The sequence below is a fragment of the Momordica charantia genome, unplaced genomic scaffold (assembly GCF_013281855.1).
Source record: "Momordica charantia cultivar OHB3-1 unplaced genomic scaffold, Mcharantia_2.0 BLBB01000179.1, whole genome shotgun sequence".
Lineage (NCBI taxonomy): Eukaryota > Viridiplantae > Streptophyta > Magnoliopsida > Cucurbitales > Cucurbitaceae > Momordica > Momordica charantia.
In genome coordinates, this window is record NW_028275335.1 from 88,995 (window position 1) to 102,603 (window position 13,609).

General features: G+C 31.5%; 1 pseudogene; it reads left to right on the top strand.

The window, feature by feature from the left end:
• LOC148207148 (putative plant SNARE 11 pseudogene) overlaps positions 1-10,684 on the top strand; it is a 37,189-nt pseudogene extending 26,505 nt beyond the window's left edge.
• Positions 10,685-13,609: the final 2,925 nt, after the last annotated feature.

The window sequence follows — 13,609 nt, forward strand, 5'->3', positions numbered from 1 at the left end:
TCAAATCCTTAAAGCCATAAACGAGCTTGTAGTCACTCGTTCTCCTAAGATACTTGAGGATTCCCTTAACAGTAATATAGTGAGCATATCCTGGGTTGGATTGATACCTACTAACCATCCCTACTGCATAGTAAATGTCAGGCCTATTGTAAACACTGTATTTGGTCCGGTTTATTTTTAATTTTAATTTTTATTATTGTATTTTACTTTATTAATTTTTATTTTAATTAAAATATAACGTAAGCTTACTTTATTATAAGTTTTAATGTAAAGTTTTAATTAAATTAAATTTAACAAAGAAGTAAATAAATTTGTTTTAAAAAGGATTTGATTTGATTTGATTTTTTTTACTTTTATTTCATAAATTAGGTTTTTTATTTAAATGATTGTTTTTAATAACAAATTTTTTCCTCTTTGATTTTTTCTCAGTCAAAACCACGTACGTGGCCTCCTCTCCTTTTACTCCCCTTCTTTTTCTCTAACGTGGCCTCCTCTCCCTTCCCTTCCCTTCTTCTCCTCCCTCTTTTTCTCTCTTCTCTTGTCTCCTTTTCTTTTTTACCGTTATCTTTGTATTTAAAGAGGGTTACAGTGGAGACGAGGCAACATAGAGAAAACCATACAGAGCAGAGGAAATTTGAGGCCTTCATCCCCCTACTTTTCTCTTTCTCTCATCTTCCTCCCCAGTACTTCTCAATCCCTTTTCTTTACCATCTTGGACCACAAAAGTTTGACGCACTCAAATTTGCCAATTATTGTGTTCTAACCTACTCCTCCTCCACGCCGCAATTTCATTATCATCTTCGGAATTGGCGAATTGAGAATTTTTCAGCCTGTTCAATTGTCAAAGTTTGATCATGGAAAATTCTATATGGGGGATAGCTACATAACGTCTCCGCGTTTGGTCGGTCGATCGATCTCAGTCATTCGTTTCTTTCCTGAAGGAGGCAGTGTGCTTGATCGGCGCGAGTAGAGACGATAGGGTTGCTTCCGGTGGCAAAACCCAATGGTACAGTGAAATCCAGGATACTTCTTTTAAATAAAAGATTTTATTTATTTGTTATTATTTTTTTAAAAAAATGGGCTTGTTGTGAAGAAATAAAACCTTTCAAATTAAAAGCAGAACTTCTAAATAAAGATTTCAAATAAATGTTAGAAATTTTTACAATAAATTTTGTTTTAAATAAAATAATGAATGAATAAAAAGTTTAATTTTAAAATAAAAGTACTTGTTTGCTTTTAATAAGTTTCTCTTTAAAAAAATTAATAAAAGATTTTGATAAATAGATTTTGTTTTAAAATCAATGTTTTTTAGGTAAATAAAGACAATTTTGAAAGATAAAACTTTGTTTGAAGTTCAGTTATTATTACTTTTTTTTAATCACAAAAGTAAATTATTATTTTTATTTTTATTTCTCTCCAAAGCTTGACATTGAGTTTCTTTTAATTTTAAAAAGAATTATCTTCTGCAGAGATTTAAGAGGAGGAAGTAAAAAGATTTGAGGATAATCTTTTAGTTTTTAAAAATACATGATTGAAATATTTTTAAACAAGTTTGTTAATTATTCTTTGAGAATCTCAACAAATAAAATATGTTTTAAATAAAACATTTTGTTGAATTAAGAAATAAAGTTTTCTTTCAAAAATCTCTTTAATTTCGAATTAAATAAAATTTTGTTTTTATTTTTTTTGTTTTAATTTAACAAAATTCGTTTTTTTTAGTTTTAAAAAATTAAATTAAAAACTTTGTTTTTTAAGAGAATATTATGTTTACATCTTAGGATGTTGGCATAGTGGTAAGATGTTTGGTTCTTAATGTATAAGATCTAAGTTCGAATATTTGATTTTTGTCATTTGTTTTTACTAAATAATTATTTTAATAAAAGATTTCGTTTAGAGTTTTTCTAAACAAAATTCAAAAATACAAAAGTTGTATTTTAAAAGGGATCATAGTTTATATCTCAAAGTGTCGACACATTGGTGTGATGTTTGAGTGTCAACACTCATATCGCAAGTTCAAGTCTTAATATTCCATAAAATTAAATTTTATTTATTTATTATTTTTGCTAAATAATTATTTCAAAACCTCCAATGACAGGAATTGGAACCTCCAAATATTCTCGAGGTGTCAAAATTTTTCTAATGGCCTTCGTGCCACTCATATCTATTAATTTATATCCTATTACAAAATGTGAATTAATATAATATGGGACATTTAAAATAAAATAAAAATATTTCCTTTTTTTTACCAAATAAAATAATAGGATAATTTTTGACAAAATGTGGTACCGTTTTCGAACGGGTGTCGTAGGGTGCTAACACCTTCCCTACGCTCAATTGACTCCCGAACCAACAATCTGTTTTCGCATACATTGCCTTTATTTTTAGCTGACCAATCACACCTCGTAGATGATTGGTGGCGACTCCAAATCCTTATCTCGAAAGAGACCCTTCAGGGGATGACGTCGGCCGCTCCGTGTTGCGATGACGTTGCGACAGCTTGGAGACTCCACTGGGGACAATTAAGAGAGTCATGCTATTTATTTTGTCATTTATTATCCTATTGTAATATGTTTTGGGTTCATTTTTGTTCTTTGTTTTTTTTTCTTCATTTAATTGTATTATGATTTTATTTTGCATCATCATGCATCTCACACACATTCAAAAGCCTACTACTCGGGCTTCATCTTTTAGGATTAGATCGGAGACTGAGTAGTGTGATCTTCATGGAATTTCGATTCCCGTGCAGGCACATGAAATTTTCACTCAAGTCGACCATACTGCCAAATCATATGGAAGATTTGGGGGCCAATATCCTCTTGGTTGCATCGACAAAGAAATAATTTGGAACAACGGTCAAGGTGGCAAAAGGTGACTAATGCATGATGAACGTTTTATATGTTTGCATCCCATTTTGTTATTAAAAAAAGTTGTGTTTGGCAAAAAAAAAAATGTCACAAGCAGTTTTGGTAGTATAGTTGGTTAGAGATTTCCTAAAATGAAGCCGTTTTTGTTTAAGGGTATTATCTGTCCAAACAAAATATAGAGTTACTTTTGCTATTTGGTTTTAGGTATATATTTGTCCTAAATAAATTTAAAATTGAATCATAATTGACAATCAACCATTATCACAATATTAGATACTTTTGACCTTTTTTTCAAGACACATTATTTTTATAGTCGACTCTTGTTTTCCCTGATTTTAACGAAACCAACTTTTATTTGGATTTAATTTTAAAAAGATTCAACTTCCCAAATTTGGGCCCAAATAATTTAAAATCAGGCCCAATTATTAAATTCGATTTTTTTTTTTTTTTTACTTTTCTTCCAATCCAAGATTTTATCAATCTTTTGCAAAAATTCTCCTGAACCATACTCTAAAATAAAAACAAATCGAATTTTAACAAGATAAAAGGTTGTAAGTTGCCATTAGAAATTAAGACAACTCACCTTCCAAACTTAAAGTTCAAAATAAAATTCAATTAGTTTGACCTTCTACACAAACTCGTATTTTCTTTCTTTTTCTAGCTCAAATTTATAAATCTAAAGAAAAGGAAAACAAAAACTTCTCTCTTTTCTTTAGTTTTTAAAATTTTCCAAATATTGAAATAAATAACATAATGCACACAATTTTACAAAAACATTCCTTCCATAAATATTCTAAAAACGAGGAGGGGAAAATTTTAATTCAAGTTTCCGAGAGCTCGATAGAGGTCTTCCCTTTATCCATATTTCCACCAAAAAAGGTTTCACTGTTTTACTTTGGAAATAAAATATTTTGAATTAACTAATTCAATTAGCAGGAAAAACTTTGAAACTCTTAAAGGATTAGGCCACTTGGATTTCAAGTTTCAATTTCCTGGAACAAAGCTAGAATTAATTAGTAGAACCGAATCATCTTCCTTAAAAATTTTTAGGTTTAAGGCGTTTGTTGTACCATTGTTTCATTTCTTGAAAAATTCATCCTGCATTACGAAACACACTTATTAAAATATTGAGAAAGCAAAGGACTTGAATTTAAACAAGCTTGAAAGTAATGTACAACTTCCCTCATATAGGTTTAACTTTGAAGAACTTTTGGAGTCTTTCTAACTTTCAACTCATTTATTCAAGCTCATTCGATGTCATAGTTTCTCTCTTTTAAAGCCCAATATACTTCATGGTTCAAATCGAGTGGTAGGTTCAATACTTTTCTATATTTGTTTTTGGGGATTGAGATTTTCGTTTCAATATAGAATCTTTTGTTTGATTATGTCTCATCCTCTTTTGTTTCTTCTTCCTTTACTTCATCCTTGAGATGTATGATGAATTCCTCATTTTGTATATCTTGAAAAAAAATTTGAGGAAAAGGAGAGAGTGATTTCATAAATGTAAGTGGTGGGTTTGAGTCTACTACAATTTCATCATTTGAATCTGTCTTGTCCTCTTTCTTTTCTAATCCCTTTTCTTCATCTTGGAGATGTATGGTCAATTCCCCCTTCTGTATGTCTTGATTATCCTTCGAAAAATGTGAAGAATAGGGAAGTGGTTCGAAATCTACAAGCATTGGGTTTGGGCCCACATCATATTCACCTTTATTTGTACTTACCTCAACTGGCTGCTTTGTTCAACTTTTCCTTCTCCATCCCTACCTCGTTGGTCAAATCAAGGTCAGGTGGATCATCATTTTCCACTAGGAGCTGGTTCTTCATAAACTAGCACGCTCCATAGGCTTGCTTGCCTCCCTTGCACTTCTCCTTCTCCTATTGGAGGTTCCACGTTGGTAGGCAATGCTTTTGATGTAATGTTTCTTAGCTCATCGACCAACTTCCCTATTTGGACCTCCATGTCGCGCAATGCTATATCATTTCTTGCCATAAATTCTATCATCTCTTCAAGGTTCCAACTTTTTAACGGTTGCACTTATTTTGACATCCATTGCTCATCATACTCTTACTGAGGTTGTTATCATGAACTCTGGTGGGAATGTTTTTGCTCGTATTGTTGGGAATGATTGTAATAACTTTCATCATACTATCCTCCCAGACCTTTGCCGTAGGTGATCGAATAAGGGCTAGAGTTCCTTGGTTCTCTTGTTGACCTACAAATAATTATAATTCGAATTAGATGGAAAAGAATCAAATGGATGATTATTGTTGGAATTTATGCCCTAAATCCTCGTAATTAATAAATATTTTATTATTTATTTGAAAAATACATATTTAAATTTTTTTAATTATATGCAATATTTATTATCCATTTTATGAAAATAAATGTAATTTTGAACAGTATATAGTTGACATATAAGAGGATCTTGTTCAAGTTATAATCTAAAGAGTGTATATGGATAAGGTTGAGTACCCTATTCTAGTAACACTATTTATACGGCCCATTTTGTAAATGTTACAGATAGTCTGATTTAATAATTCACATAGAGACATGTTGTAAATGTTACAGATAGTAAGGATATCATGTACAATGAGTTTGTATAAGACTGGACCGCGAAATATTTAATCTTTCTTTGTAAATCCGATAAGATAAGTATTTCACAAAATGATCATATGCGACTGAATCTCAATCTTTAGTGATTTATGAACTCTTGCCTATGAGGGAGTGTCCTTTGATTTACATGGGTGAGAATGACTTTTTAAGCCGATTCAATAAGCCTACTATTATGGAGACTTTACCAAATATGGAGCTAGGAACAAAATGTTACAAGATGGAATTTAATCTTACCATTACATGGGTAAGTACATGTAGTTCTCTTAAGCACTGATTTTGGGTATTGAACAATGGGGCCCCACCCTCTGACTCGAGAGGGACTTAGTTTATAGTTTGATCACAATAGATTGTTGGATCGGTGATATTTAAAGGTATAAGATGTAATTACAAGAGTAAAACAGACTTTTGACCTACTTGTAATTTCAAACAACAATTGCATGTAATGTTTACATCCATAAACATAATATGCCCTACTCCGGGATTATAGTGGAGTAACCTCTCGAATTATGAATGAAAATTAATTAATAAACATCAATTGAGCTTATAAACTATAGGTACATAAAGTCCTTTTTAGCTCACAAAAAACATTAATGGATTAATTATGTTGAAAGAACATTTAATTTGAAAGGTTCAAATCAAATTTAATTATTTAATGTATTTGATACATCCAGTAATAAACAGAATATCAATTAATTCTTGGCATGAAGTCTGAGTTTGAGGTTTAATCCACTTTTATTCTTTCCATTTTCTAAGTTTAAAAACTATATAAAATAAAAAGAAAAGGGAACAAATTTTGAATGTTTTTTTCAAATCTATCTTGGTGAATGAAATGAGTCATGTCGAATAAGTGGTAAAAGAAAGGAGAATAATGTTCTAACCCAAAGATTCTTAGATTATAGAATAAAGACATAGCTTCTAGGAACAAAGAAGACTTATGTTCAATAAATACACAAATATTGATGTATATTAGGAAGGAAATATGCAATAGAAGCGCTTGAATCATGACCACTAATACACACAAATATTACATATTACAAGGAAATATGCAAATGAAAACTCTAGCTCTTATCCTAATCAATAACGCGAATGAAAAACTAAATTGAACATGCACAGCTTTATTTAATTTTCACAATTAAGAATATCAAATATCCGTTTCTTTGTAAAATTATAAGTTGCAGTTAACGCGAAAGGCATAATTTTAGTTCACAAGACTCTTAGAATGTTTTAATACATATATTAAGTACATGTCTATAGTCTCGAGTAAATATGTATGATGCTAAAACAAGTACATAAATTTAAAATACATCCCACTGAAAAAAAAATGAGATAAACATATCCATACAATCCCTATCTCATAAGTAATTCAGATCATCATTTCATTTACCTATAAAAACAAAAACAAAAATATTATAAGATCAATCTTTATTTTTGCATTCACATTAATAAAATAAAATTAAAAATAAAACTTAAAAAGAAATTTGTTTACATAATTTAACATCAATAACCATCACATATATCTGTACCTCCATAAATATGAATTTATATTAAAAAAACAATTAACAGAGTCATCCCCTAAAAATCACTCAACAGAAAACTTCATAAGCACAGAAGCTATGCATAACTAATGAAAGTTCATTGAGGAGTCCACATCAAAATATCTCCACCTCTATACATATATCAAACTTATATTAAAAAGAAACAATCCGTAAGAAGTGTCATAAACCAAAAATCACTCAATAGGAAACTCCATAAGCACAAAAGCTTTGGGCAACTAATGAAAGTCCATAGGAGGGTAATAATCGAAAATGCATTGAAACAACACACTATCTCCAATTCTATACATCTATCACACTTTTATGAAAAAACATGACTCCCTAAAAACCACCAAATAGAAAACTCCATTAGGCAGAAAGCTACACATATTAATGATAGCCAATGGGTGGTGGGCTGGGGAGTCATACTCAGAAAATGCATGTATAACAAAATCTCCATCTCTATACATCTATTATCTTTTTAGGTTAAAAAACACATTTCATCCCTATACTTTCACAAAGCAAAAAGTACTGATTAATCCTTCAACTTTGAAAAGTAACGATCTAATCTCTATATCCTAAAATTTGTAACGATTTAGTCTCTACGTTAAAATTCTGTTAGGATTTAACAGAAATCCTACGTGGTTGGCAGCTAAGATGCTAAGATGTTACGTGTACAAATTAAAACCACTATCAGAGTAAAATCAGGGGTGGGTTCAAACTTGAACCGATTAAGATTTAAAAAAAAGAGGGAAAAATCATACAGAAGTGAAGAACATTCCTCAGAGGAAAAAACCCAATTATCGCTGGAGTGGATAGAGGCTGCAACATCAAACAAAAGCAAACCCTCGAACTGAAGCCAAATCCCAAAATACAAAATCCACCCACCCCCACCCCTCTTCTCCTTCATCCCACCAACCTTCTAAAGGAAAAAAAAAATCTATTATACCCTTTGATTTTCTCTGCCTTCCCGTTCATTTAACTTATACCCCCAGCAATCACACCCATCCTTCCCTTCCATCTTTTTCTCTGTTTTCTGATTCTTTTGTTGGGTTTTATTAAAAATTTTAGGAAATGGGTTCTGTTTGTTTTCTTTTCTTGATATTGTTGAGTTTTGATTGGTTTCCCCTCTTTTTGCCATGGCTTCTTGTTTTGTTGGTTAGAGTGGAGAAGATACTTAAAAGTTAATTGTTGAGGGATTGATTTCTTTTCGAATGTATTCTTTCGATTAGAATTTTGAGTTTCGATTCTTGGAGTTCTTGAATTTTTTGTTCATCGTGCCAGGAACATTCACAATATTTGAATATATGAAAATCAGTATGTTCATGCAAGATTTGTGTCACTTATAATCTGGATCAGATTTTTCAACTAAGACTGAACATTCTGCATTTGAAATAGAGAAAAATCTAAGAAATGGGGAACTCATCAGAACTGAGAACCCAGATGGTGATGAACATTGTCTAAAAATCGAAACCCAGATGCATGAGTAATTTTTTCTGAAAAATGGAAAACCCAAATGAGACGAGATTGAGATGAAAAAAGAGAGATCAAGAGATTTGCAAAGCCTGGAAATTCTGTATAAGAGTTCCAAAGCCCTAATGGGTTCAGATTTGAAGGAACTCGATTATGAATCGACCCATGATTCATGGCCATAATTTGTATACTGGATGTTAGCCTGAATTATACTCAACAGTTTGAATTTCATAAGTTTTATAGTTAAAAGAAGAAGATATCAATATAAAAGAAAAGTATGACATTTCATGGAGAAGGAAGTCATCCATAAAAAACATCCAACTGGCTTATATATCTGCATAATTATACTTAAGTCCTACAACTGCTAATACTATAGCAGGTTCAATTCAACCCATACTCAATCTTGTCCAATAATCTAGCATATATATAGTTAACTAGCAAAATACCAACTACCCACTATATATATGATAGCATATTATATTAAAAATAGAATCTAAAACAATCATTTTAAATAAGTAAACCAAAGTGGAAAGCAAACTCTTAAGTCATTTTCACCATCTGACTTATGCACAGAAATCACACAACAAAGTCACAAGGCAAGTTCTCCAAAACTTTTCACCCCAAAGTAACACCATTGAATACATTCACAAAATTTCAATGCGTTATTGCATCTCTATAGATTAGAATCTATCACTTGTCAATCCACTATTATTTCTTTGCAACCAACCCAAATTATAATCAATATTTCATTTAGAAAACCCTATAATTTTTGTATGTAGGTGGGCATAAATAGTCATAGTATCTCCATCACTTTGCTCCCCTTACCCGAGGCACCTATCCTGCTCATAGGCCGAATCCAGGAGACATCAGGGGATTTTTGTATTAAACAGGGTTCAAACTTAGACCATCTAAATCATATGATCAAGAGACTCCAATTCCTTGCCAACAGGACCCCGCCCTTGAGTACAGATCTAAATCTATCAAAGTATTGATAGACAATCGATAGAGACGTCATAATTTCATAAACAAGCAATAGAGAACTCAAACAACCAAATCTAACACTCAACCTTTCAATGCTCTAAAAATGAACCCAACAATCAAACAAGCAACAGAAAATGAATGAAACTGAAACGCTACACTCCTAGACTATTAGTTTAGATTTACTTCACGGGATCATACCAACAACATATAACCAACTGTACTAAATTCTTCTTATGAAAGAACATGCTCACAAAACCAAATATCATTATATTTGAATAAGAAACTTAAAAGACTTCAGGACAAACAAGTACTATGTTAGATTGGTTTTTTTTCCTATAACTAACTCCACTTTTTAGTCTATTTTCATGTGAAATTTATTGCACTCCAGAATCAGCACAAAAAATTTTTAAAATCTCAGTACATAACCTCTGTTTTTTGTAGCTAAAATCCCCTCCCCCTTGATGTGAACCCAAGACATTTCAACTCCAAAATAAAAAAACAAAATATACCCAAAAACTGCAATAAAATACTGATAAAATGTGAAATTAAGAGGCTTATTAAGAGTTTGACAGAGAAGTCAAGGATTAACAGATACCCCAATAAAATGCTGAATGAGAAAAAGCAGTCTATGATCAAAGGTTTGAACTCATATGTTCTCTTTTTTTAGTACAACATGTTGGGGTAGAGGATCGAACTCACAACTTCTTGGTTTTAGATATACGTCAATTACCACTGAGCTATGCTTGTTTGGCTAACTCATATGTTACTCTTATAAAACAATATGCAATAAATCTCGAGAACAAGCGTATCGATCTTTAGAGGATGATGGATGAGACTGATCAAGCACTTTAGAGGTCAAAATAGTTGAAGAGATGGTGAACGTTGGAATGGAGATCACCGCAGCTTTAAAGGTGCAGATGCAGCAAATGGGCAGGATACTGAATGAGCTTGACTCAATACATTTCACTCAAAAAAGCCGAATTTGGTGAAGGAAATAAGGAACGTGTTGAAACTAATAAGCGTATAATGGCATTACTCTTTCTCGTTGTCGTTGGTGTCATTGCAGAAGACATTTTCAAGCTAGTGAATCGAAATAATGACATTTTGAACATTCTCGAGTTGGCTCTGACCGTCAGAGCAGAAAAATTGATATGGAATTCGAGTTAGAAAACGGAAATGGGAGGATCATCTTCCATCTCATCTCTTGAATTGAAACTCACTTGGTCACTCACTTTTTATGTAATGTTGATGCTACTCTCACCCCCCATTTGGCAATTAGCTAAGTTTGTGATGAATCAAAATTGTTTAGCTTTACCCGATTTACTTATCAGTCTCTCCTATATCATATATGATTTTTCATTCATATTTGAGAGTTAAAAGAAAAGAAAATCCCAATACACAACAGACTAGCATGCATATACCATTTTTTGGATTCTTGAACTAACATTTTACTATTTCTTCAAAATGTTTTAAATGCAAACAAACCTAAATCTATCATGATATCTCTAAACCATATGATTCTTTATTGTAAATACAACGAAACAAAAGCACTTTACCCACTCAATTTATGTTTTTTTGTTTTTGTTTTACTAAAAATGATGTTTCAATCAAAATAAATGATACCCATATTATGCAACTAACACGTAAAAACTTTAATTAGAAGGAAAAATATGAGATGCATGCACTGAGCATAATTTTAACAAAAAAAGTATGAGTAATCAACAATAAGTAATAAAAAGTAATAATTTTAATTTGATGTGATGCAGGGACCGTGCAAACATCCCAAACATAGATATTAAGAAGAAGACGAGCCCCTCATGCCGTAAGACATGCCATATATTCGCAAAATGAGAAATGAAGCAAATTGTTGGGAAAGAGATATTCTAGTTTTGGAGAAGTGAGGTGGAGTAAGATAAAGGAGATTGAAGAGATTACCTGAGATGTGCATGAAAATTTATATCAGAAGAATTGCTTTTTTAGCTCTCTCTTTCCCCGAACCTGATAACTTGTTGAAAATAATTGCCTATGAATAACAAGAACCACTAGATTTAGATGGATGCAACATACAGTTTAACTAAGATGAAGCAGTATTATTACAATAGGATTCACGGGGGTGAAATAATCAAATACCTTAAAAGAATTAGCTGAATGATAAAGAATTTGACATATAAGTAAAAAATCATGGCATCTGTACCATAATCAAACCACTACTCAATTAAAACATAATAATGAAATCAAATTTAAGTAAGAAAATGTTCATGTATCCAAATTTGTCTATTGAAAAGGGAAAAAAAAGAATTTTTAAATTGCAGTATCCAAAACCAAAATAGCGTTAGAATAATGACATGTATAGGATGCGAAAATCTGAAGTAGAGAATTCCAGAGTAAAAAAATCGTGAAGTGTTTGCCAGGGATGAGAGGGATTTTGATAGAAAATCCAAATATATTGAAGGATAAAAGATATACAAACTACAATAGCTACCCAGTATTAGCGGTACTTGACCTCCTTCTTCAAATATCACTCAAGCCTAAAGCTTACTCACTAATTGGATACCTTCCTTCTACACCCTCACTCTATATAATACTATCTCTAACAACTTCCCTATCTAATACTACGGTACCCATATCCCTAATTACCCCTATGGCCATTCCTATCAGATTTCTCATAAAGAGATATAAATCATGGAAGTTCTTAAGAGTGAGGCTTTGAAGAATTTCTTCCTTAGAGAGAATAGATAGTGAAAGATAAAGAAGCAAAGTATGCCGTTGTTGAAAGGTAAGCATCATTTTTTCTGATAAGTACTCCCGAATGTAAGAAATGGTTGTACCTCTACATTTTGTAATAATTCCATGCAATGAAACTATCATTTTTTAATACCCACACCTTGAATCACAATCACGTTTATTCAGAAGTAAAAAAGGTTATAAGTCCTATATAAGTGACAATATAATTCTTCATATCTAGTAATTAAATATTGTGGTGTACAAGTAAGGAAACTTAAAGGTAATATATAAATACAAAACAAGAGTTATCTTGCTTGCAGTTGTTAGAGAATTTGGTAGACCTTGGCAAATCACCTCAATAGGAATTGATCAATATTTGAATGCTTTAGTCTGTGATTTCTTTGATTTTTGGCTCTTCATTAAAAGTTGTAAGAGTTCTTATCTTCTTGCCAGCAGCGAGGTCTTGCTTTTTTATCCTTATATTTTCGTATCTTTTTCATCGATCAGAAAAAATGTTTCTTGTTGCAGAAAAAGGACCTAAGAATTGGTAATAGAGAAAGAAGAATCCTGTAATGGATACATATTATTATATTCATCACATGTAATGTAGTATACTGTATTTGATATGTTCTTATTTCTTCTTTTTATCATCTTCTAGACAAAACAGTGTAACAATTTGTTATCAATGAATGAAGCCTACACTTTAGAAACGCTACTTCCCTACACACCTCCACCCCCACGAAATACACAAGTAGCACCCTTGAAGGCTCACAAATCCTTTGTTTTTACTGCATGAAACCCACACATTTTTTTCACAGTAAGTAATAAAATAAAGCATCATTCGTAGAAGTAAAAGAGAAATGCATAACCACATCACAATCTAAGAAATCAACATGCTCAGAAGTTATATAATAAAGACATGGCATTCTTAAATTCTAAGAAGAAAGTATCAAAAGATTCAAATTTAGATCGAAATAATGATATTTAATATCTTATTAAACTGAAGTTGATAGAGCTAACTCTTAAGGAAGCTTGTTACTGATGTGTGTGGGAGGAGCTAGAGAACGTTTTCAAGGACAAAATAATTTATCTATTAAATTATTGTTTTATTTACCAGTTGCAGTAGTTGGTGATCACATTGTTCAAATCTTTGAATTTTTAAGTAAACACCACTTCTATATTCTTCAAGGAATCATCATAAATTAAAATAATTCTTAAAAAGTACCTGAATTTCATCATTACAGGAATGAGAGATTCTTCTGGTAATTAATTTGACTCCACATCAGAAATTTGGTGAATACATACGAAAGTATGAAAAACTCCCAACAAGCGAAAAAGAAAGCAAGCGCAACTCAACAAAAATTGAAATATCACATATAGTTTTTCTTCTTTCTAGCAGGTGTCAAAGGAGAAGCATAACC